At 37.0% G+C, this 25,112-nt stretch overlaps 2 long non-coding RNA genes across 6 annotated transcripts in view; both read right to left on the reverse strand.

Annotated features, from left to right (window-relative positions):
* The window catches only part of LOC123379105, a 43,754-nt gene extending 25,675 nt beyond the window's left edge, over positions 1-18,079 (reverse strand). For 2 of the 5 annotated variants that reach the window (XR_006583102.1, XR_006583099.1), the window contains exons 1-3: positions 12,406-18,079; positions 9,580-9,775; positions 8,701-8,829 (exon numbers count right to left, since the gene is read on the reverse strand). This is a non-coding gene — a long non-coding RNA (uncharacterized LOC123379105). The remainder of the gene's footprint in view (positions 1-8,700; positions 8,830-9,579; positions 9,776-12,405) is intronic. The other 3 variants (XR_006583106.1, XR_006583104.1, XR_006583103.1) reach the window with 3 other exon arrangements.
* A 65-nt stretch (positions 18,080-18,144) lies between these two features.
* LOC109502285 overlaps positions 18,145-25,112 on the reverse strand; it is a 45,710-nt gene continuing 38,742 nt past the window's right edge. Inside the window, exons 5-8 of the long non-coding RNA XR_006583107.1 lie at positions 24,481-24,570; positions 21,999-23,570; positions 21,247-21,412; positions 18,145-20,110 (exon numbers count right to left, since the gene is read on the reverse strand). This is a non-coding gene — a long non-coding RNA (uncharacterized LOC109502285). The remainder of the gene's footprint in view (positions 20,111-21,246; positions 21,413-21,998; positions 23,571-24,480; positions 24,571-25,112) is intronic.

A 25,112-nucleotide genomic window follows, 5' to 3' on the forward strand; every position in this document is an offset into this window, starting at 1 on the left:
GATAAAAAGATTCAAAGTAATGGTCATAAAGATATTCACTTGATTTTAGAAAAGAATGGATGAACTCAGTAAGAACTTCAAAAAAGAGACAGAAATATAAAAAAGAACAAGTCAGGGGTGCCTGGGTGGCTTAGTCAGTTTAGCATCTGACTTTTGATCTCAGTTCAGATCACGATCTCAGTGTTGTGAGTTCAGGCCCCACTTTGGGCTCTGCACTGGGCATGGAGCCTACTTAAATAAAAAATCAGAGCTTGAGAAGTCATCTGAAATGAAAAATATACCAAAGGGAATAAACAACATATTTGAGGGGGCAGAACAGATCAGTGAGCTAGAAGACAGAAAAATAAAAAGCAAAAGCTGAGCAGCGCAAAGAAAAAAGAATTAAAAAAAAAAACCAAAAAACAAAAACAGGAATAGGTTAAGGGAACTCTGTGACATTATCAACCATAATAACATTCACATTTTAGGGATCCTGGACATAGAAAAGAGAGACAAGGGACAGAAAGTGTATTTGAAGAAATAGTAGCTGCAAACTTCCCTAATCTTTGGAAAGGAACACACATCCAGGTCCAGGAAGTACAAACAGCCTCTAACAAGAATCCAAGGAGGTCCATATCAATAAACATAATAACGAAAATGGTAAAATGCAATGATAAAAAGAGAATTTTAATTTTTTAAATCTTTATTTATTTTTGAGAGAGAGAGAGACAGATTGTGAGCAGGGGAAGAACAGATAGAGAGGGAAACACAGAATCCAAAGTAAGTTCCAGGCTCTAGGCTGTCAGCACAGAGCCCGACACAGGGCTTGAACTCACAAACCACGAGATCATGACCTGAGCCGAAGTCAGATACTTAACCAACTGAGCCACCCAGAGGCCCCGATAAAAAGAGAATTTTAAAAGCAGCAAGGGAAAATAAAATAGTTACATACAAGGGAAACCCCTGAGGCTATCAGTGGATTTTTCAGCAGAAACTTCGCAGGCCAGAAGGGAGTGGCATGACATGTTCAAAACATTAAATAGAAAAAACTTACAACAAAGAATACTTTACCTGACAAAGTTATTATTCAGAATTGAAGCAAATATAAAATTTCCCTGACAGACAAAAGTTAAAAGAATTCATCATCATGAAACCAAACTTACAAAGACACACACACACACACACACACACACACACACACATACACCAGAAAGAAAGAAAAGAAAGAAAGAAAGAAAGAAAGAAAAGAAAAGAAAAGAAAAGAAAAGAAAAGAAAAGAAAAGAAAAGAAAAGAAAAGAAAAACAAAACTACAGGCCAATAATCCTTGATGAAGATAGATGCAAAAATCAGCAAAAATCATCAACAAAATACTAGTAAACCACATTCAACAATACATTAAAAGCATTAAAAGGATCACTTACTACAATCAACAGGGATTGATTGCAAGGATGCAAGGCTAGTTGCCTCTGGCAAATCAATCGATCTGATGCATCACATTAACAAGAGAAAGAATAAAAATCATATGATCATCTCAACATATGCACAAAAAGTATTTGACAAAACATAACATCCATTCATGATAAAAACTCTCAACAAAGTAAGTGGGAACATACCTCAACATAATAAGGGTTATATATGAAATACCACAGTTAATATCATACACAATGGTGAAAGACTAAAAGCTTTTCCTCTAAGGTCAGGAAAAATGATAAGGATTTTTTTTTTCACTACAGTATTAAAAGTCCTAGCTGCAGTAATCATCAAGAAAAAGAAACAAAGTCATCAAAATTAGTAAGGAAGTAGGAAAACTGTCACTATTTGCAGATGACCTGACACTATATACAGAAAACCCAAAAGACTCCACCAAAAACTACTAGAACTAATAAATAAATTCAGTTAAGTTGCAGAATACAAAATTAATATTCAGAAATTTGTTGTATTTCGTGTACTTACTGAAATAGCAGAAAGAAAAATTAAGAAAATCCCATTGACAGTTGTACCAAAAAGAATAAAATACCTAGGAATAAATTTAACCAAGGAGGTGAAAAACCTATACTCTAAAAGTATAACACACTGATGAAAGAAATGAAGATGACACAGCAAACCCTGGAAAGATATACTTAGGTCATGTCATTGGAAGAAATAATATTATTAAAATGCCCATACTCCCCAAATCTGTAGCCCCTTGCTCCTGAGAAGAGCAAGGCCAATCACTTCCTGATCCTCTTCCGCGATTCGAGCTGCCAGTTCCGGGCCCTCTACACACTGTCCGGGGAGACAGAGGAGCTGACGAGGCTGGCCAGCTATGGCCCCGCACAGTCACGCCTGCCGTGGTCAAGGGCATCTACAAGTACAACTCGGACCGCAAGCGCTTTACCCAGATCCCTGCCAAAACCATGTCCATGAGTGTAGATGCCTTCACCATCCAGGGCCACCTCTGGCAGAGCAAGAAGCCCACCACCACCAAGAAGGGCAGCAGCACCCCGAAGTAGCCTCGTCCCGGTGGTTCCCAGGGCAGAGGACAGCCTGCAGAACAATCAGTTGGCATTCCTGGGTCTCGTCTGTCCCCAACCTTGTCTGGGTAGGGCTGGAGTCCCTACCCCCTACAGATTCAATGCAGTCTACAGATTCAATGCAATCCCTATCAAAATACCAATAGCATTTTTCACACAATTGGAACACATAATACTAAAATTTGTATGGAACCACCAGACCCCAAATAGTCAAAGCAATCTTGAGAAAAAATAGCAAAGCTGGAAGCATCACAATCCCAAATTTCAAAATATACTAGAAAGCTATAGCAAACAAACAAACAAACACAACAACGGTATGGTACTGGACCAAAAAAGACACATGTAGATAAATGAAACAAGATGGAGAGCCAAGAAATCAACCCATGCCTACATGGTCAATTAATCCATGAAAAAGAGGCAAAAATATACAATAAGGAAAAGACAGTCTTTTCAATAAATGGTGCTGGGAAAATTGGACAGCTATAGGCAAAAGAATGAAACTGGACCACTTTCTTACACCATACACATAAACAAACGCAAAATGGATTAAAGACCTCAATATGAGACCTGAAACTGTAAAACTCCTAAAAGAGAAAATAGGAACCTCTTGGACATTAGCCTTAGCAACATATTTATAGATATGTCTCTTCAAGCAAGGGAAATAAAAATAAAAATGAACTACTGAGACTGTAACAAAATAAAAGCTTATACACAACAAGGGGATCCATCAACAAAACAAAAAGGCAACCTAGTGAGTGGAAGAGGATATTTGTGAATGATATATCTGATAAGGGATTAATATCCAAAATATATAAAGAACTTACACAACTCAACACCAAAAAATAAACAATCTGATTGAAAAATGGGCAGAAGACATGAATAGACATTTTTCCAAAGAAAACATACAGATAGCCAACAGAAACATGAAAAGATGCTCAGCATCACTCATCATCAGGCAAATGTAAATCAAAACCACAGTAAGATACCACCTCACACCAGTCAGAATGGCTAATATCAAACAGGCAAGAAATAATGAGTGTTGATGAGGAGATGGAGAAAAGGAAACTCTTGCTTACTGTTGGTGAGAATGTAAATTGGAGCAATCACAGTGGAAAACACTATGGAAGTTCCTCAAGAAACTAAAAACAGAAATACCGTATGATCCAGTAATTCCATTCCTGGTTATTTACCCGAAGAATATAAAAACAGTAATTTGAGAAGATATATGCACTCCTATATTTATTGCAGCATTATTTATAATAGCGAAGATAAGAAAGTAACCTAAATGTCCATCCATAGATGAATGAATAAAGAAGATACATATATATATGTACATGTGTATACATATACGTATGTATATATGCATATACACACCATGAAATATTACTCAGCCACAAAAAGAATGAAATCTTGCCATTTGCAACAACATCATGGACCTAGAGGGTATTGTGCTAAGTGAAGTAAGTAAGACAGAGAAAGACCAATATCGTATGATTTCACTTATATGTGAAATCTTAAAAAACAATCAAAAAACATACTCTTAAATACAGAGAAGAAACTGGTGGTTGCCAGAGAGGAGGTGGAGAGGGGTGGACAGAATAGATGAAAGGGGATTAAGAGGTACAAACTTCCAGTTATAAATCAAGTAAGTCAGGGAGACAAAAAGTACAACATAGAGAATATAGTCAAAAACATTCTAACATACTGTTTGATAGCAGACTGCGACTACTCTTACAATGGTGAGCACTAAGTAATGTATTCACTGTCAAATCAGTCTGTTGTGCACCTAAAACTAATATAACATTGTATGTCAATTATATTTCCATAATAAAAAATTAAAACCTAACGTTTGTAAGAAATAAAGCATTAATTAAAGCAATAAATGTGATAGTCAAAGAAAAGTTGCACTTTCTACGGTAAATTCTGTCACAGGAACAAGATCGATGTGTATACTCCACAAATGTGAACAATTTAAAAATATATCTAAATATATAGCAGGGAGCACCCAGTGAGTGACCAACGACTATTCTGAATTTCTGAAATATGTCTTCTACCTTGTGGTTATATGGATATGTTTGCAGGTTACCCTATGTTGGCAACAGTAGCTCCTCCCCTAAGGACAACTTTGATTAGCCAAAGAACAATAGTATAGGTATTCAAGGTTTGAAATGACTCCCTTGAAGTTTAAGTCTCTTTCTAAATTTTTTAAAACTCTATTCATATGCTCTCTTATATTAAACATATAATATAAACAATATCATTATTCCTTGATGTTTCGTGGCCCAACAGTCCAGAGCACCGTTAACAACATTTATCACTGACTATGCTACAGATGTAGTTGTGCAATATATACTACTGAATTAAAATCATGCTGAGAATTTGAGGTATATGGCATCTATTTTCCTATTTCTTTTTTTACTCATAAACTGGGAAAAATTATACCAAATATGCTTACTGGAATGCTTTAGTTCACCCAAATTTTTCTTTGCAGGATGTGGATTTTATGGGATCCTAAATATGAAATAAACAATGGAGACTGAACCAGAACAGGCCTCACTAACTTCCCCATAAATTTGAGTTGTTTAACAGGGCTGACTTTGTATTCATTGTAAATGGTATGGTAAAACACTGACTTTTGCGTGTTTGTTGTTTTTTAAAAGAAGACTATTAGTATGGGTGTTCATCTGGCAGAAAATGCCATTCTAAGCCAAGAGTCAGTTAGTATAAGAAACAAAAGTGCAGTGTTAGGAAAACAGTGACTCTCTTCTGAGGAAACTAAGAACGACGAAGTTGAGAACTTCTTCAAAACTATTCTTGGGGCACCTGGGCGCAGTTAGACATCTGACTCTTGATTTAGGCTCAGGTCCTGATCTCACAGTTTGTGAGTTTGAGCTCTGCATAGGGCTCTGCACTGTCAGTGCTGTCCTGCTTCAGACTCTCTCTCTCTCCCTCTCTCTGCCCCTACCTCACTTGCTCTCTCCCTCCCTCTCTCTCTCTCTCTCTCTCAAAATAAATCAAAAACTTAAGAAAAAAACACTATTTTTGACAAAGTCTATGTTTTCCTTTGATATGTTTATCCAAGTCCATTCCTAGTTGTGAGGTGCTCTGGACAAATACTTTTGTAGGGTCTCTGTCTATATAAACAATTAGATTTAAAAAGTGTTACCAAATGTATGGGTCTGTATGAGGTAGAAATAAAGACTTAGAATAATGTATAAAGAAGAAGTAGTTACACATTTGTTGTCCAATCAATAGATATGAAGATTCATCTTAGTTTCCAGGTATCATTTCTTCCTATGCACGTTAAGGAACGATCTCTTCATGTTATTTATCATCTAATAGGTCATTTTTTAAATAATTTCATGCCTCACACTACATGAAAAAAGTAGTAATGCTATTATTATACATAAAGTCATAGCTCTTCAGAATGTACTTGTATCGAAACAAGATAGATCTTTCTGCTACTGAAGTTCCCTCGCTGCATTTATTTGGTTATATCATCACTCATGACACTGCATCACCTAATGGCTTCACTGTGCTATCAAAGGTTTTAGCTGCACTTCATTAACGATGACCACACATAAATGCAAGTCTTATCCCTCGTATGCAGCAAAGCATGAGTTATCATTCATCTATCATTTTAATCTTACCAGACAGAATTTTATACTTTAAACATAGGATAACACATCTTCTAAATATGTCTTCCTTCAAAATCTCTAACCAAAATCATTGCATTTGTAGAATGTAATACCTTCCAGTGTTGCCCTCCACATGCTGCCACCAGTGGGGAGAATTGGTAAGAGTCCCATGAGCTGAGCAAGAATGGTCCTATTCATCTAAGAAGTGTCCACCCCGTTCCAACAAGGCTTACAGCTAACCCAGGAAAGTATGTCACCGCATCAATCACAGGCAAGAGTGAACTTTGATCAGAAGGGCTGTTTGGCAGTGAGAAACAATGTTCTGGGAAACTCTCCAAGGAGACAGGCACAGCCAGTCCCCGAGATGTGCCTGACACCCAGTACAGAGCCTGAGGCAAAAAGAGTAGGGTAACTTTCCTAGACTACAACAAAGTAAAGGGTGCTTGCTGCCACCCAGACACCATCTGGTGCTGCAGATCAGAGGAGACACCTGTTCTAAACATGGACCGGTGAGAACTGACTCTGTGGCTCACATATACAGCTCAAATCTAAGGGTCACAGCTGGACTATCAGGAGCCTAGAGCCCTGAACTCATCCTGTGTCCAAAGTGAGTAAGATTCACCCCAAATCTATAGGTCAGCACTGTTCTGTTGTTCAATCTCATGTGATCCCATGAAAGAAATACTGTGATCTGAACTCAGGGTACCTGGCCTGAATGACACTCCTGGATCCTGTAGGTCCTAGCCTCTATTCCACCTTTTTTTTTTAATGTTTATTTATTTTTAAGACGGAGAGAGAGAGAGATTTCGAGCAGGGGAGGGACAGAGAGGGGGGCGGATAGAGGATCCAAAGTGGCACTGCACTGACAATGAACCCAATGGGGAACTCAAATTCATGAACCGTGAGATCATGACCTGAGCCAAAGTTGGCTGCTTGACCAACTGAGCCACCCAGGCGCCCCTCTAGAGATGATCTTTAAAATTTGGTAAAAGGCATTTTAAAGTGCAGAGCAACCAAAGACACAGGTTAGAAAAGCAGGGGCTCATACTTGCTGGTACTATATTTTCCTCCAGTTTTTAAAAAAGCCCTTAGATACAAGCTGGGTCTTCCTATAGCATATCCCTTTTTTATCTTACTAATCATTGTATTTTCAAACATATTGCCAGAGAGTAGGCTACCCGATAACATTAGAATAGCCTTCCCGGAAACAGTCATGTCTTATATTTCTGCTCTGCTCTGTAAAGCCTGGCCCAGGGCTAGTCACATAAAAGTCCACAAATACTTCTTGGTACATAACAGCTATTTACCAAATACAACAAATACAGTTAACAGGAAAACTGTAGAACTGCTAAACGAGAAGTCAAGAGTCACTGATACTATAAAGGTAATTGTTACTGGAAAATAAATTCATAGTCAGAGCAGTCATTCTTCATCATAGAGATTTCAGCCTAAAGAAAATAGTGCCATACACCAATTCTCTGGCTGAAATGAAAGGGCTGGGCTGATATTACATTTCCTAAAATTATTCACCAAATGAAGTCCTCTATTATTTCTCTTCCCTTTCTCTATTTTCATTATTGAGAGCATGCACATCTTCTTCTTCCTTTTTTACTACAACAGGTACAATACTTCCTTTTATGTTCAATTTAATACTGACCTTTCTCTATGACTAACCCTACTCCACAGTGACCTTTTAGAATTGAAGTATCACTTTTTATGTATGGTCTATACCACATTGATTCACACCGATATGTCTAGGAATATGCAAGAGCATTGTGGGTATGTATGTATTTTGCATATTATTTAGATACATGCATATGTATATATATATGTGTGTATATATATGTATATATATATGTATATATATGTATATATACGTATACACATATATATACGTATATATATATATACATATATATATATATGCATGTGCCATCCCAAGAAAATTATATGCTTTATGCTAATGAGCACATTGCTTATACAGCATGAAGCACTTTCCCAGAAAGAGTAGGAGCTGAGAAAAGTCTACATTTGATTGAAATTTGATTCCACCGTTCTACATCTGGCCTTTGAAATCTTTTGAGAACTTTGCTGCTTATTAAAATACACATGAGATTTAAGAGTGATAGGAATCAATAATTATCAATATCACATTTAAGCAAATCTGTGGTAATAAATGGAGTGAGAAATTGAACTAGTGTAGATTTTCCAGGTGATATAGGTACAGGTCCCAGGTGATACATTTTCTTCCCAATAATTCTTCCCCAGCACAAACCAAAATTATCACCAATCATCACCCACTACCTATCACTACTATAACCAGCACAACCAAAGATGCTCGATTATTAAGTCTTTGGGCACTGAGGCCACATATTAATCATATCTCCATCCTTGAGCAAAGAGCACATAGTAGTGCTCAAGAAATATCAGTTGGGGAATAAATGAAAATCTATATTGTTTTGCCTTCTTAAACTGATCCGGCTGTATCTGAGTCAGCACATCAGAGCTAGCATTATAATTTCCATTTTTCCAGAAATTTTATCAGAAGTTGTGGGGTCATAATAATTACCTTGCCAAAACTGTGAACATTACACAGGAAATCTCTTCCATGGTTCCAAGGCTACACAGCTCACTTTACTCATTCTTCTCAAGGGAAATTTAGCAAGAGGATATAGGTGGCTTTTCTTTTCAATCATTGCTGTGGAAAAGATAAAACAATGCAATCATGAGTCACCTTCATTTATGAAAATATTACATCAAGCCCAACTGGAACAAATGACCTTATTACTTAGAAAAAGAAGAGATGACTGTGACACACTAGAAAATGTGTGGGTCAAAATTAAAAAAAAAAAGGGAACATGCAAAATTTATAGTTTGTGGTAAAATATTAAGTCATTACAAAAATGCTCAGCATTAGCAACAGTAAGTGGTTAGAAAATGGCCATAAGGTAGTTCAGAGAGTAAGACACTGTCATATGCTTCTTAAAATTTAGAACATCTTCTGAAATGTGGTAGCGTATATCTTACTTTGTGTTTAAGCTATATAAACATGTGGAATATAGAATGCTATAGCTTGTGAGGCACGTTCTGATTATACAAAAATAAAGAGCCACTGAAATGAAAGGATACTTTTCATCCCTATTTCCAGTTCAAAACAAGAAGGTAACCTTCCATACCATCAGGTGGATTCTGGAAGATAATTATTTTGCATGCTCAGTTCAGGTTCTTAATTCCAACGCAGCAGGTTACTACAGGTTTTAGAGGAGAAAGGAGCCAAGATACATAAACTTTATTGTTATTGTTGCCCATTTGACAAGATACTGTCCCAAATGAATGGACATTGGCCATTCAGATGGAAAACAAAAGCCTGTTTATCAGCTGGTTAATTGCTCTCAGATATGAAATAAGATTCCCAGCAGTAAAGCTCCCTCACACTTCCATTCCTCACCTGAATTATAAGCTATCTGTGAACAGAACTGTTTCCAGCAACCAAGTGTTTATCAGGATGAAGCACATCTGCCACAGATGACTGCTGACCTTTCAACTTTGGTCAGCACTTTGGCAGCCGGCATAGTCATAGGAAAGGGGGATGGATGCAAGTTTCCTGGCATTCTCATTTTCATCGTCCCTTGTGTGGCTGAACTCTGAAATGAGAAGGTAACTAAGTAAAGCCAGCACACTGCAAATATCCCTTTCGCAAGATGAGTCTGGTGAATGCACTTACTTCCCATCACATTTTCTAGATTGGGGAGGACAGGGGTTTTTTGCAGTTAACTCATCTTATTAGTTTCTTTTATAACTTACTGTATTAGCTTATCACTGGGAAAGATTATTCATTGTATAATTCTTCAAAAGAATGGTTACTAATACTAATACAAAACTTGACTGCTAGATCATCCAAAAATCACCACAGAGGCTCACCATACCAATGGAAAGAGATTTAAATATAGGGCTTTGTGGGGTGCCTGGGTGGCTCAGTTGGTTGAGCATCTGACTTCGGCTCAGGTCATGATCTCACGGTTCGTGGGTTCGAGCCCCCCATCGGGTTCTGTGCTGACAGCCTGTTTCCGATTCTGTGTCTCCCTCTCTCTCTGCCCCTCCCCCACTCACACTCTGTCTCTCTCTCTCTCCTTAAAAAATAAATAAACATTAAAAAAATAATAATAAATAAATAAATAAATAAATAAATAAATAAATATAGGGCTTTGTCTTTCCTCTGTGGAATTTTTGGACAAGCTGGGTAATCAGTAAAGGGTAATTTTAAAAAGGTAAATGTAGGAACTCTTGCACTAGCGGAGAAGCCTTAACTCTGATAATAAACCACTACTAAAAATAATACCAATAACAACTAACTAAATACCTTTAATAGATCCTACACTGATAACATTCTTATATCAATTTTCTGTTAACCTGTGGGTTTTCCCACTTTTGCATAACCTCAGTGCACATGGAACACAGGTCTTACAAGGTAGCCTTCTGGATGGGTCTGCTTACCTGGCTCTGACTTGTTTCAGCTACAGAATAATGACTGCATTCATGCGTACATGTAACCCAGGCATACAATTTTAATAAATATGAAATTATCTCTTCCTCCATCTGTCTCTTCCTTCCTATAAGCAAATACCTGGCCATCTACTGGCCAAGGCTTTAGTGGTCCTTTTAACAGATGATGCAGTATAAAGGCAATCCCCTGTGCTTCCAAAACTAATCATTGAATCAGAGGTTAGTAAAGAGATGGCTGCTCCCTAGTGACCCCTCAGTTTCCTTTTTGGAAATCCCCTCCCTTCCTTTGTGTGTGCATTCCATGCCACTCCCTCCCTTCTACAAAAGTGAGGGGAGTCCAATCATTCTTTTTCCTGGAACACCAGTAGACCAGGAGGTTCTATCTAACACCTTAATTCTGTCAATTAGATCTTCACTGCTAAGACATTGGGAGGAACTTGCATGACTCAAGAACAACTGTCCCCGTGATGACATTGTGACCACTTTATCTCAGCTGTTAGAAAGTTACTGTGGTAATCCTGTCCTTCCTGAGTTCTCTTGAATCATGGGCTGAAGCCTGGTCTACAAGTGTCCTGTTAATTGTGTGAGCCTCCAGCCTCACCTTCATACTCTTCCAATTAGTTCCCTTTCACTTTTGTTAACCAGAGTTGGTGTCTGTTACTTACAAGGAAGAACCATTACTGACATATAATGCACGTAGTCATGAAAGACAGTTTATAAAGTAAGATAATAGACGTGATATTCGGGAATGGCATAGACAAAAATCCCAATGTGTTTTAAGACAGGAAAGTGGCAGTGGCATCAGCTAATCGGGAACGGATAGTAGAGATAGTGACACAAGGTTTCAGCAGGTGTGGTCAGGTGGATGATAACCAGTGGGCAGGGGGAAGGGGCAAAATGTGCCTAAGGCACAATCAATAGATAACTTCGATGAAATGGGGATTATCTCAGAGTATTCTTCCTGCCACAAACATTTCTTTAGTATTTTCTAGTGTGGGTGCTGCTGGAACCCAGTGTTAACGTCAGGTACCTGCCCCTGAGGAGCACAAAGTCCAGTCTCCCTTCAAGTAGAGAGGGACACTCTTGGAGTGGGCTAATAAAAGATTCTTGACTGCTGTCCCAAAGCTGTTCTCTGAGGAAGTAGTGTCTTCTCCAAAGTAAATCTTTGATGTCACCAAAGCATTATTTACAGGTGGAAAAGGGAAATAAATGCTAGGTTTAAATAAATGCATTTAAAACTGTAATGAGCAGACGTTTGCAACCTTCAAGGGTAGCACTCCATGAAAATTGTGAGAATTTCTAGCTTCAATTGGTTTTCACTTTAACACTTGAAGTAAGTGTAAAAGCATTCATAAAAAAGATATATAACCTATATGTGAAGAAAAATTTAATTTTACCATTGTGATAGCTTTATATAGTTTTCTGAAAAATCCTTACTCATACGTCTGCTTCTTTCTGACAGATATTAGCCAGTTTTTATTATTTTTTTCCCTTCAGGACCCAGGTAAAGCAAAAGGGATTTCTATGGACCATCCTACTGTGAACACAGTTTATACCTTCTTTCTATATTTTGCTCTAATAATCAGTATTTACAATTTCGTTAAATGTAAAGAGCAACTTCCTACTTGGTAATCAAACCGAACCTTCCCGCTGGAGGAACACGGGTGGCAAACAGCCATATGTACCGTAGTGGAACAGCTTCCCTATAGGGCATAGTTGAGGAGATACACGTGATTAATCATCTCATCTAGTACGAAGTAGGAATACCCACCATAGGCTACCTGTGCATAATTCCAAGGGTTGCTGATGAAGAAAACTTCTCCACTTCACCCGAACTTGAAACAATTGTCAAGAGTGATGTTTTTTCATGGCTGGAATTACACAGTGATGGCCATCTGGATATAATATAATTTATTGAGTCAATCCTGTACAGTTCGCATTTAGGTTGATTCTATTTTAATGACCTGGATTATCTGACCATTTATTTTGGATAAATTCCAAGCAGTAGAATCGTTCGTATCTATACATTTTCAAGGTTTTTGACTTATAGGGCATTTAATTTTTTTCCTTCAGAGAAATTATACCGATTTATACTCAACCAGCGCTGTGCGAGTCACTGCTCCATTGTCTTCCGAACTGCAGTCCTGGAGCGCAGGTGGAGGAAGAACACGGTTGCGTCATTTCAGTTGTTGCATGAATATCTAACCTGAGTTTCCATCCTCAGACAGAAAAGTGATAAAGTTCAAATTGCTAGGTTTTCAAATCCCTCTTTCCCTATTTCTCAATATTTGTTATATTAAGATAAACATCTCCTTCATAAGTTTTAAATGATATAAATTTTCTATTTATATTTTATTTCATTTTTCTATTTAATAAGCTTCACTAAAATATCACCACAGAGTTTCGCTTCCCAGTGTGAGTTTCTCCATTCAACACCTACCTATTAAACTATCTATCTATCTATCTGTCTATTTATCTATCATCATCGTCATTTTTCTATTTACGCAAAGGGAAATTCAGAGTTTGGATATTTCCCACCTATACTCATCCTCACATCTGTGTCTGCTCATTTCATTCCTCTTCCAGAAAAGGCCCTTTCTCCTTTCCCAGACCTATTCTAAACCTCCTTTCCTTCAATCCAGAGTACAAGTCCCCTTGTCTGCCATGCCACTTCCCTGGCACCTGGCTCTCAGTAATTATTTGCTCAAATTCTCAGCCCTGACACTATATCATTATAAGCTACAGGATGAATATTGGCTAAAATACAGTGAGTAATGCATTTAGGCTGAATAGATTTCAGAAGGAAAGCATTTATCACCTAATATTTTAAGAATGACTGTCAGCTGGGTATTTTATCACTTGAACACCTTTCTCTTCATCATCAAAGAAACTAACAGTTTTCATAAGAATAAATAGCACAGAAAATAATCATCATATTCATAAAATAAGTGAACCATTCTTTCATGATGATGACAATCTACATAGATTTTTATATTTTTAAGACCCTGAGTTTTTTCCTTGAACTCTTAACCAGAAATTGTCAAGATAGGGCTGACCTATGGGTCACTATTTTTCAAAATAATTGGAATTCCTCAACTGTATAGTGGGTACCTTATTAAATATAAATGAAATGAAGAATTAAATATCTTCATTTTGAAAAGGCTCTAGTATGAAGTAGTTACTATTCACTACATAATTCTTTCTACTTTCTGACTATCATTAAGAAAAACTTTTCACACAGTTACTGAAGAGTAATCTTTAATTTTGGGTCATTTGAGTTCTCCCCGAGAAAAAACTAACTAACTAACTAAATAAATAAATAAATAATAAACAAATAAGATAGAGTTCTGTTCTTTTAACATGCACATATTTAATTTCATGTGTTAAAAGTTAAAAGTTGGCCTCTTGTTTCCTCTCACATTCAATCTTTGGCTCATATCAGTGTCCCACATAACTTCCATGCCCTAATAACCAAAAGCAATATTAGATTAATCTTGTATTCTAAAACAATTTTATCTGTGACTTTCAAGTTTCATGGCTATAAGTGTATCGGTATCAATTATGACAGGAAGATTTTTAAATGTATTGTTTACCTTAGGAGATTTTTCATGAAGACCATTATCAAAGGCAGTAGAAATATAATCACTATAAAGAAAGACCATACAAAAATACTCTTCAGGTGTTGGATATAATCATTTCTGCTCAACCTTCTAAAATAAATATGCAAATACTGCAGTTTAAGGTATACCTGCTATAAGTAAAAAATGAAAACAGAATTCAACAATCTTGTTCACTTACTTGTGCAAACATAGATTTCATATGCAACTGAGGAAAAGTCTCATATGATCAGTTTGTTAAATAGCCTACACATAGGTTGCTTGAAGACTGACTTGAAGTCTACATAAGACGAGTGTTTCCTGTCAAGTACTCTGCATTTCTGAACTTAAAAGTAAAACAAAAGGTGGTTCATATTTCATTGTGAAATATACAGCATTCTTTCATGTTCAACCTTTTAAGATTTTTTTTTTCCTTCATAGCAGGCAAAAGACAAAAGATGTAACAAGGAAATTAACTTTCTCCTGTTTTTCTTGTTTTATTTCACTCGCACTCTCTTCCTTCTCTCTTCATCTCTCTCTAAAGATTGGAAATGTGTAGTAACACCTGCTGGGGCGGTAACAGCAGTTGAGCTTTGCCTGAATAATGCCCTGTGAGTGCTTAGAGGGACACAGATCACTGTCTCCATACTCCTTCCGCTCATCGCATGGTTACACCTGGCTTCAGAAGGTTGGCCACAATGAACTGTCTTCATGCCCACCATGGCAAGACCTCGAAACTTGGAGCTCTGGGCAGTGGTGTCCCTTCCGTAGCCCAGCGGAACTGAGAATAGAATCTTTGTCCTTCCACCACAGATGGTCAACCGACTGGAGTGTGCCAGTAATCTGAGAAGGAGGCCAAGCTTATTTTAATTACAAATTACCCCGTCACTTCACGTTTGTTATCTCTCTGTACCTGTAGTTCATGCAGCAGACAACTTAATACACATGATTTAAATAATCATCAAAACCTTCTCTGTTTCGGCACTTTCCACCTTTCTCTGGAAAGCCTGCACGTTTGTAGGGATTTATAACTGCAAGTGCCTGAAGTCAAGTTTCAGTTCTAGCAAACGTGGGGTAGATGCGACTTTAAAACAAACTGATCAGACATTGGAACAACAAAGACCGGAGGATTAAGGCAGTCTCTGAAGATGAAAGTGTAAAGAGATCTTGGGGGAAAATCGCTTGTGAGAAGCCTTTTAAAAATCAAACAGAAAAACTCTCATCAGTGGGCTCCTGCTCCTTTTTTAGAATTTTAGCAACATGTGCAAAGGGTTTTATTTATCAAGTCAGATCTCCCATGCTTTAAATAAAAAAAAATTTTTTAAGCGAAAGCCAGGTTCATAACCCTTCAGCAGTTTCCCCAAAGTTACTTAGCACTATTGTCACTAGAAAAACATCTCATAATTTCAGAACATTTTCCAGCAAAAAATACACGGAACTGAAGAGAAACCCATGTGCCCATGTGGAAATACTTAGCTGCTTCTCCTATACTGAACTGTGCGCGTTCACAGAGAACACATGACATATTTCCTTGTTATGTATACACTTTTTTTTGTTCAACAATGCCAAAAAGTGATAACTTGGAGACTGAGAATTATACTGACAGTCACCTGTCATTCATTGTCCTTTATTCTGACAACCTCAGGCATTCAGGCATGGATTTATGGGTTTTGCCCCCTTTTGCTTTATTTTTAAAGGAGTTGGGGGATGGGGGAGAATATCAGAGGATTCAGTCCTGAATAGACTTTTGTTTTGCTCTTTCTTTTACCTCTTGACTGTGTCAAATGCAGTGTGTCCCTCATGCAGTTTCTCTCTTTAGAGAGCCTCGGCTGGGCCAGCTAGTTAGTATTCAGAGACAAGGCAAAGAGGATAAAATTCTTCTCTCTGCTTGCTGAGACTGCAAATAAGCAATTAGACTAAAAGCAATGTATTAGAGAAAGAAGGCCATCGCAGACATCATTGTTGACTGGAACCTGCCAATATAACTTTAAAATTGTAAAAACTTCATAGCAAGGAGAAATAGTCACTTAGAGGCACATAAGTTGGTTAAGACACTAAGTCCGTATTCGCTACAGACATTTCTGCTGTGTAATGTACTCTGTGAACTGTAAGGTTTTCCATTTAATCTTGTTTACTTATTGTAATGAGAAACAAATGGTTGAAATTAGCAATGGTGATAGAAAAATTCAACCTTTTATAGTATTGCGTGTTATGAAAACATTTTCTAGATTGGCATGTTACTCCCATTTTCATTTGAGCACACTTTAAAGGACTGTAATGGAGGTCTGAAGGTTACAAACTGTTTTATGTCTAACCGAGTAATATCATAGATCTCTGCTGAAGAGTTAGATGAGAGGTTTAAAACAATATATGCCAGCCTTTTGCTAGGTATCAATGATAGCATATGAGGTAGTGCTTAAGAAACTTCTTCCTCCCTTTAATATAGAGATTGCATGCTGGGTTCTAGCGATTGATGCATTTCCTGTGCAAATGCTCAAATGCAGCTACTCCGTTAATTACATTGGGATTGCCTAATTCCATTTTGTCATAGACCAATCTTCAGTGAGCCTTCACGATTGTCCAAATGATGGGAGGTAGCAAGTAGACCTTCCTGATTCGATATATTTAATCCATCTCTTTTTCCTTTTTCCTCCCTCATCCTTCCAAACCACATTTCCCGAAAGTTGAGAAATGCTAGCCTGATGAATTTATTTTTACATTTTCTAAGCCAGGAAAAAGAAAGGAATCTGGATTATTGACATTCTTTACCGGAACTACAGTAGACTAGAGTTAGCAGAAAAAACTGCTAATCATCACAGTTTTCGTGTTGGAAGCAATTTGCCTATAATTAGTAAGTTGATAAATACCAACAAAATGGGTGCTAAAACGAACAACTCTTGTGCTGAGAGACATTTGACTCTACATTACACTTTGCATTTTTATATATGCAGCATTACATTTTGTTACAAAGAGCGACAACTTTAGTGGCAGCTGAAATGCTCTAATCTGTCTTCTGAAGGAAAGCAGACATACATCTTAATATAACGACTTCTTTTATAAAACGTATCTTTTTTGGAGGAGTAAGCAATGCAAGGATAAGGAAAGAAGTTGGTGTTTTATTTATTTTATATAAAATGGTAGCAGAAGACAGAAGACTTGTTTTGCTAGAAAATGAAATGCCATAGCATGGAAGATTAAACGGTACCATTGACTTCAGGTGTATTCTTCATTGGTAATACCAAATGCATACTTGTGTGTAGATATTTCTTTACTACATTTCGTGTTAAATGATCATCGTATGAAATGTTTCAACTGCATTTAGAATCAAGCACATGGTCATTCTGGTTCGATCCAAACAAGGAAAAGTGTGTGGTGTACTAATATGTGAGACAAATGTTTAATTCAAATAAGCAAGACATGGTATATTATATCTTTAAAATCAAATATCTTTATATGTCTGAAATGTTTTAATAAAACGCTGGCTTTTCAAAGGTCTAAATCATAATAGGTATGTTATATGTAATGAATAAAAGAATATGATAGCTTTATCCATGGTATGCTGAAATTCTGACTCGCATTGTTATCAGAAAACATAATACCACAAAATATTCAATCTATGTGATCTGATAGAACAAAAGAGATTATCCTAAACAAATTGTGAGGGTGTAAATTGAAAAAAAAAATTTCTTTATGTGAACGGGATTGGGAAAAAACTACACCTTGTTAGTGCTTTTTAAAAGCCTGGTGTTTACTGGGGTGCCTGAGTGGCTCAGTTGGTTGAGCGTCCAACTTCAGCTCAGGTCATGATCTCATGGTTTGTGAGTTCGAGCCCCGAGAAGGGCTCTGTGCTGTCAGCTCGGAGCCTGGAGCCTGCTTCGGATTCTGTGTCTCCTTCTCTCTCTGTCCCTCCCCCACTTGTGCTGTCTCTCTCTCTGTCTCTCAAAAATAAATAAATGTAATAAAAATTTTTAAAATAAATAAATAATAAAAAAATAAAATAAAAGTCTGGTGTTTACAGACCTAATTTTAAGAGTATCCTTATCTACAGCTAATTAACTTGATTAGCACACGAGATTCTCTGAGGTCTTGCAGAATCTTTATACTAACAGACCATGTGGTAAATGGATTGATTTCTAGTTATCAAGCATCTTCTAATATATCCCTTATATTCTTGCATTCAAATACATTTGACTAAGTTTGCTCTTCATTTCCTTTTAACAGTATACCTTTTGTACTCCTACATACTGAATGAGACAGTAAGAAATGACCACCGGCAAAACAAATACACGTTTTCCTTCCCCTCTTCAGAACATTCTATAGTGGGTGGTAAAATATTTAAGCCATTTCGAAGTCATGTGAACTATCCCAAATATGTCAGGAAAGAAGAGGCTGCAATTCATTATTTTTCTGCAGTGAATCCACATGAAAGAAAATAATTTTAAAGGCCTAAGTAGCTTTGTTTTCATTTACAGTTCATGTCATTAATTTCACACCATGAGCATTTTGCTTATTTGAGGTACAGCATACCTTTGATCAGTAGCAGATTGATCATTATGCAATAAAAAGGCAGAGATTTTGAGGAACTGTGTATTGCAGTTATTTGTGAAGTACATGTTCCATCTCATTTATTATTATTGATATCATTATTACTTTTATTATCATTATTGTTTTCCTTCATATCCATCCCGGTTGAAGCCTGGGCTTGAATTCGTTGGGCACATATGGTTTTAATGATGATTTATTATACGATGGGCTCAAAATTAATTTCGCAAATGTAAATTTTTCATGGTATGTTATTTGATAAAAAAGGTAAATATTTTCATACTTAAATTTAACTTTATAACTCCTTTTTAAAAGCCTTTCTCTTACCTATTTTCCAAATTCAAGAGCAAGAGAGTTTGAGATTAAAGAGTGAAGCTATGCAGTTTGGATCTGGTCAATTTTGCTGCCATTTTTTCTTCACCAATATTATTTGATTCATTGTAGGTCCTCTTCCTTCCACATACGACTCCATTTAAGAGACAGCAAGTGCTGTTTAGCCTATCTTGGTGGAGTATTTATTCCTTTCTAAAACAAAGTTACCTATAGTGAGCTGCAAGTGTCTTTCTTTGTGCTTGGTTTATTCCCAACCTTTTTTTGCCATTCAAAAACAATGCTGACACATGCATGAAATGACAAATAGCATTAGTGTAATAAAGGAGTTAAACCAAACCCAAAGCACGGTCATATATTAAATTGTTTTTAAAAATACTGACCTAAGCACCTCTCTGAGATGTTATTAGTAAAATGTGAAGAAGAAGAAAAAAGACATTTGGAAGTGAGATGTGCTCTCCTTTGTCGCCTGTATAATTGCTGATTTGCCATCATGTTTGCTTGCGATGCCTTTGTCAGATATTATTTCATGTCTCTTTGTCAAAGGAGAGGTTTTGAAGCCTTTTTTCTGCATCTGGGCAACTGCTGTTCAGGGCTCAGACCAAGCCTCCCAGGGTTACAGCAATGTGTCCAAAAAGCTTTGGGTAAAAAAATCTTTTAAGCAGCCCCTCATTTCCACTCACCAGGCCAATGCATATGTTTTACCAAAAGAAAACTTCTAACATTTCCACATCGGCTTCAAACACCGTAAGTGTAACGTAGTGTCGAATTTTCATTAAGACCTAGTGTTGAATAATAACTTGCTCACCCCCCTACCGAAGGATCGCAATCGAATGCAACTGTTATGTCATCTTCCCTGGTAAGTGGTGATTTTCGAGAATTTGATGATTTATAAGGCTTTTCTAAAAATACTTCGCATTTGTAAGTAGATACTTCCCAACACATAGTAAGTCCATACAGAGTCAGATGGAGTAAAAAGAAGTTTCTTTTTCACCCATTTACTTCATCCTGGGGAGTTCAGCAAAAAAAAAAAAAAAAAAAAAAACGCTATGGTAAAGCTTTTCATATCAGCAAGCAAAAACAGGAAACGAAATAATTGTGGAATATACAATAATAGGACTATTTTCTGCACAAATCCAACTAGGAGGAGAACTATTCAATTAGGCCTCACGGTTACTTTTAATGAGGGTTGTTGTGGAATAAGTGGAAACATCTGTTACCATGAACCACCACAGTGGCTACACAAGAGAAAAACAGTTCTCTTTTCTATTGATTGGGACTGGTCTTCACGGAACATTCTTATTAGTATGCTTAGAACAACCATGCAAATCTCTAACCCAAATTAATTATTCTTGGCATTCCCAAGAGATAATCCCACGGTCATTTTTTACCAAAGTCAGGGAGCAGGGGAACCCTTTTTCTGGACATATTTTACTATGGTTAGTGATGCCTAATTGTCCTACTGTATGCTGCCTTATTTTACCAGCTACAGACTGAATTCATTCCCATTCTCTCCTTAAAAGTTTGAAACCCCCTAGTGACAGGAATATTAATGTGCCAACACTGTCATATCTATTTCAGCTCATACATATGCAATGTCTTTGTTTTCAAAGATTTATGTCAGACTTTGCTGAAGTGAGGTATTCTACCATTTTAGATAATAGCATGCCAAAGTGATGTTATCAGCCACATTCAGCACTCACTCAAGCAAACGGGAGGAGCATCCATTCCTTCATGGCTTAAACTCATAGAAACTGTTATTTATCCTTATTTGATGAGAAAGTCTTTCAGGGGGAAATGGTGTATTTTTAGAAGAAGATTATGGCCATCCTGTGGATTATCTTTTAATTAAGAATGGATGATTTGTGCCCACTCTGCTGTAGCAAACGTCTTGCTGCTAATGAAGTTTAAAAAGACTTACTTTATTTAATTACAGCTAATCACCAGGGTAAAATGTGGAATTTTCTTTGATCCTACATGTATTGTGGTAATCCCTTTGGCAGATAGCATCTCCTCAAAATATTTTTGAGTTTTTTTGGCGGTCACATCTTAGCAGAAGGTGGAACCACCTCACACTGAAGAATTTCTTTCATTCCCTCTGTAGTCGCCTACCCTGGCATAAAAATTCCATGAAATTTTCTTACAAGTTGAGATGGTCCTTTAGACAGAGAGTGTGGAAGTCTTCACGTATTTGAATCCTTTACTTTGTCTGATATCCAGAATGGGGTTCTTTTCTCTTGTTCAATGATTTAATTCAACTCACATCATTGGCCAGTGTTAATGTGCCCAACACTGGGCCGAGCACTGGGACTAGAAACATACAGAGAACACAGACCGACAATAAGCCAACCTTTACAGATGAACCGTGTTCACTTTCTGCTGCATCCATTCCATGTGGACATAAATATGTAAATGTGCTGTAAACCCAGGGGTGGCTTTGTCTTTGGTTTAAAACCAGGAATGGCTTTGTCTTTGGTTTGGTTTGTTTCTAATCACCAGAATGCCATTATTTTGCTTACTTGAAACTTCTAAGATGAAGCAGGGCTCTACCTTTTATTTTCCTCCTCTATCACTACCCTCTGGAATCAAGTACGGTATATATGTTAACCCCCTTTATTCCTTCCTGAATCTCAAAGAAAATTCTTTTCAAGAATATTTCTTAAGCCAGTTCTGATTCTGGGTGATAGCTGTCCCTGATTTTTCATCTTTATAAACACCAGACTTAATCGCTCCCACTAAAAGTAAAAATAAAATCTTGGGTGTGCGTCTTACATTTACTCTTTTGATTATAAGTTATCTTTTTTTTTTTAAAGTGCAAGCCCATCCCCAAAAAACTAATAAGCACGGTTTATGTTTTTAATCTCAAAGATGTCATCCTATTTTTTCAAAAAATTACCTTTTTCTCCTTTTTCTGTGTTTTTATTCTGTAATCTTCCGTCCTTTTGATCCAGACAATGTAGGCTTGTTTGGCATAAAGGCCCTGAAGGGCAAGGTTGGCTCCCTGAGGAAGAGAAGAAAAACTGCCAGTGGGTGGCAGAACAGGGTACCAACCTGCCCTACTCCACCCCAACCGCCCACACTCACTTAGAGATGGGGTCAAAAACAGCATCTGAACAGAATAAATGGACTGTTTTTTTTTTTTTTAACTTTCCTGGAAAATGACTATATCTAAACTAATCAAAATGAAAGAAATATAGGTCTTGGTACAACTTTTTCATGACTTGACATTTGGCTGGTTTTGAGAATATAAAAAAAGAATACCCAGCATTCCCCCAAACAGAATTCACACCGAGGCAAATAATTTCTTTCGAAATAGTGTAAAATAATCTATTAAATCATTTATCATTTTTAACTTCAGAAGAAGAAGTCATCTGGGCAGAACTATTTGCTACGCATCTCCAAATATTTTCTGCTCTGTTTAACAAATGTGAGTTTCTATGAATTCTTTTGGTTTGCCAGGACTCCAGCAGATTTAAAGCAGGTTTGTTGTGAAATCAATGCGAGGTCTCTATCTCACACCTAGGGTTCCACTATCACACAACAATGAGAACTCTCTCCTCATGCCTGCATATGAGGACTTACACAAATCCCTCCAGGCATCCTTCACACTGCCCCGCACCCAGGGAGGGGGAATCTCTGGACCACTCCACCCAGAACTCGCCTCATCCTAGCAGTGGGCATTTAGACTTACAAAGTAATTAAGTTGAGAGGAAGATCTTCCAAAGTGCAATTCACGTCGTAAAAAAATTAAACATTATAAAGTTGGAGAAGCAAAACAGAATTTGTGGTTAGTTCCTGTAATATATTAAACATCTGCAGTTTTGTCTCCTTATCAGGATGTGGGGTTGTGCTGAAGTCACATCCTGATAACATCTGCACATTACGGATAGTTTTCGCTTTATTCTTTGTGGTCCGTTGATGAGAGATTCTTTAACATCCCTTCAGTCATCAAGACCCCAGTTGAATTTCTTTGCTTGTGACAGCCTTAAAGGTGGTCTCATTTACATTTGCGAAAATGTCACAATATAGAAAGATATTTTCAGTTTGATGTTTCATCCCTTCCTTTTTTTATCCGGATGCTAGTTTTAGCTTTTCAAATGAATGTCGATCTCAAAATAGATTTTCCATGAAATATATTTTGTCTGATTTTTGAAACACCATGTCTACTGCAGAAGATTTTTTTTTCCCAAAAAAGTTTCAGCGATGGATGGCGCCTCTGCTTCTGCTTTGCGCTGTGGGAACAGCTGCGCGCCACGTAAGGGCTGGCTGGTGTGAGGCCCAGTAACACAGCGTGCACCCTTTATCGGAAAAGGTCAGGTATTGACTGGATCCCTAATGACCCCAATTACATCTGAGCTGAGTAAACAGTCAATAAACAATGACATTAACATCTGTAGAAAAAGCATTTACTTTAAATTTCCACGATGATTGGCAACACCCTCTGCAGCTCCAGGAAGTCTTTGAGATTCTAGAGGTTTTAAAAGAAGATGGAACCATGGAAAGTTACAGCATCTATCTCAATAATCTTAAGATAGCTAAAAGGCTCGTTCATAATGCTGAATACATCTTTCTTGATGCAGCCAGCCTAGGGTTAATGGCAAAGACAACCTTACGGAGCCCTATTACCTACACATTTTAAAAGGATTATTTGCTTCTGAGTGGTCATTTTCTTGATCAATTTAGTGGATACTTTTCTGTACCTACCTGGAATTCAAAGAGTTGGATAAGTTGTTTTCCCGGCACTCTTTTTAAGGGTTGAGATCATATTCATAAAGCATACCCTTTTTTAAATTTCCAAATATTTGGAGATTTTTCTCTATATTATTGACTTCTAATATAAATCTGTTGTGGTTAGAGAATATACTCTGTGCAATTTCCCTTTTTGTAAAAATAAATCATTTATTTTTTTCACCTGTGCTATTGTCTCTCTTGGTCAACTTCCCATATGTACTTGAAAAGAATGTGTATTCTGCCGTGTTGGGTGGAATGTTCTATAAAATACTGTTTGGGCCAAGAGTTTTGACAGAACTGTCCAAATTTTCTATATCTTTACTGATATATTTTGTCTATATGTTCTATCAGTTACTGAGAGTGGAGTATTAAAAATGTCTAGCTGTGATTGTGGATTTAAGTGCATCTTCTTTGCTTCACAGATTTTGAGACTCTTTTATTAGACGAATACACATTTAAGATGTCTTCTTGATAAACTGACCCTTTTATCATTATGAAATGCCCTCTTTATTTCTGGCAATACTCCTTCTCTTGAAGTCACTTAGTCTGATATTAATATAACCACACAGCTAGGAAACACAGATTTTATTTTTAAGCGTCTGGCTACATTTGTGGGTCAGATATTTAGAAAGAGTGCATCAGCTTACCTGTCACCTTGCATTCCCATAAATATCAACCACAGGGGCGAATTTATCCTTTCTCATTGGTTAAGACATAGCCTTCTGAGACAGGAGCAACTAGAGAAGGAGAAATTAAACTAAATGAAAAATGAGTGAGAATATGATACAAAATAAATCCAAATAAAATCTTCATTACTTAGAAAACTTCAATCTGTAATTTTATAGTTATTTTAATATTCTCTAAAATTTTTAACTCAATTATGAGCTGCTGTGGGTTGACTAGTACCCACCCCCCAAATTCATATCCATTCAGAGCCTCAGAATGTGACCTTCTTTGGAAAGGGGGCATATATATACCTGGTTTTTCCCTACCCCCTTACATAACATTCTTCTTGCCTTTAAGCTCACGCAGAGAAATATTTTTATGAATTAAAAAAAAAATACTACTATGCAGTGTGTTCATACTCTGATAGTAATTCCACTTTAACTTTGGCCAAAGAAGTATATTAAATGTCAAGTGACCTTGCTATATGTAAGAGAGAAATCATAAAACTGTAATATTGACAACAATACTAATAAAATGCAAGTCACTTCTAGGGATCTCCCAATTTTGTAGGGGAAATCTCTTCAAAGTAGATTATCAAGGTAATATATCCAGA

This window comes from Felis catus, chromosome A1 (assembly GCF_018350175.1).
Source record: "Felis catus isolate Fca126 chromosome A1, F.catus_Fca126_mat1.0, whole genome shotgun sequence".
Lineage (NCBI taxonomy): Eukaryota > Metazoa > Chordata > Mammalia > Carnivora > Felidae > Felis > Felis catus.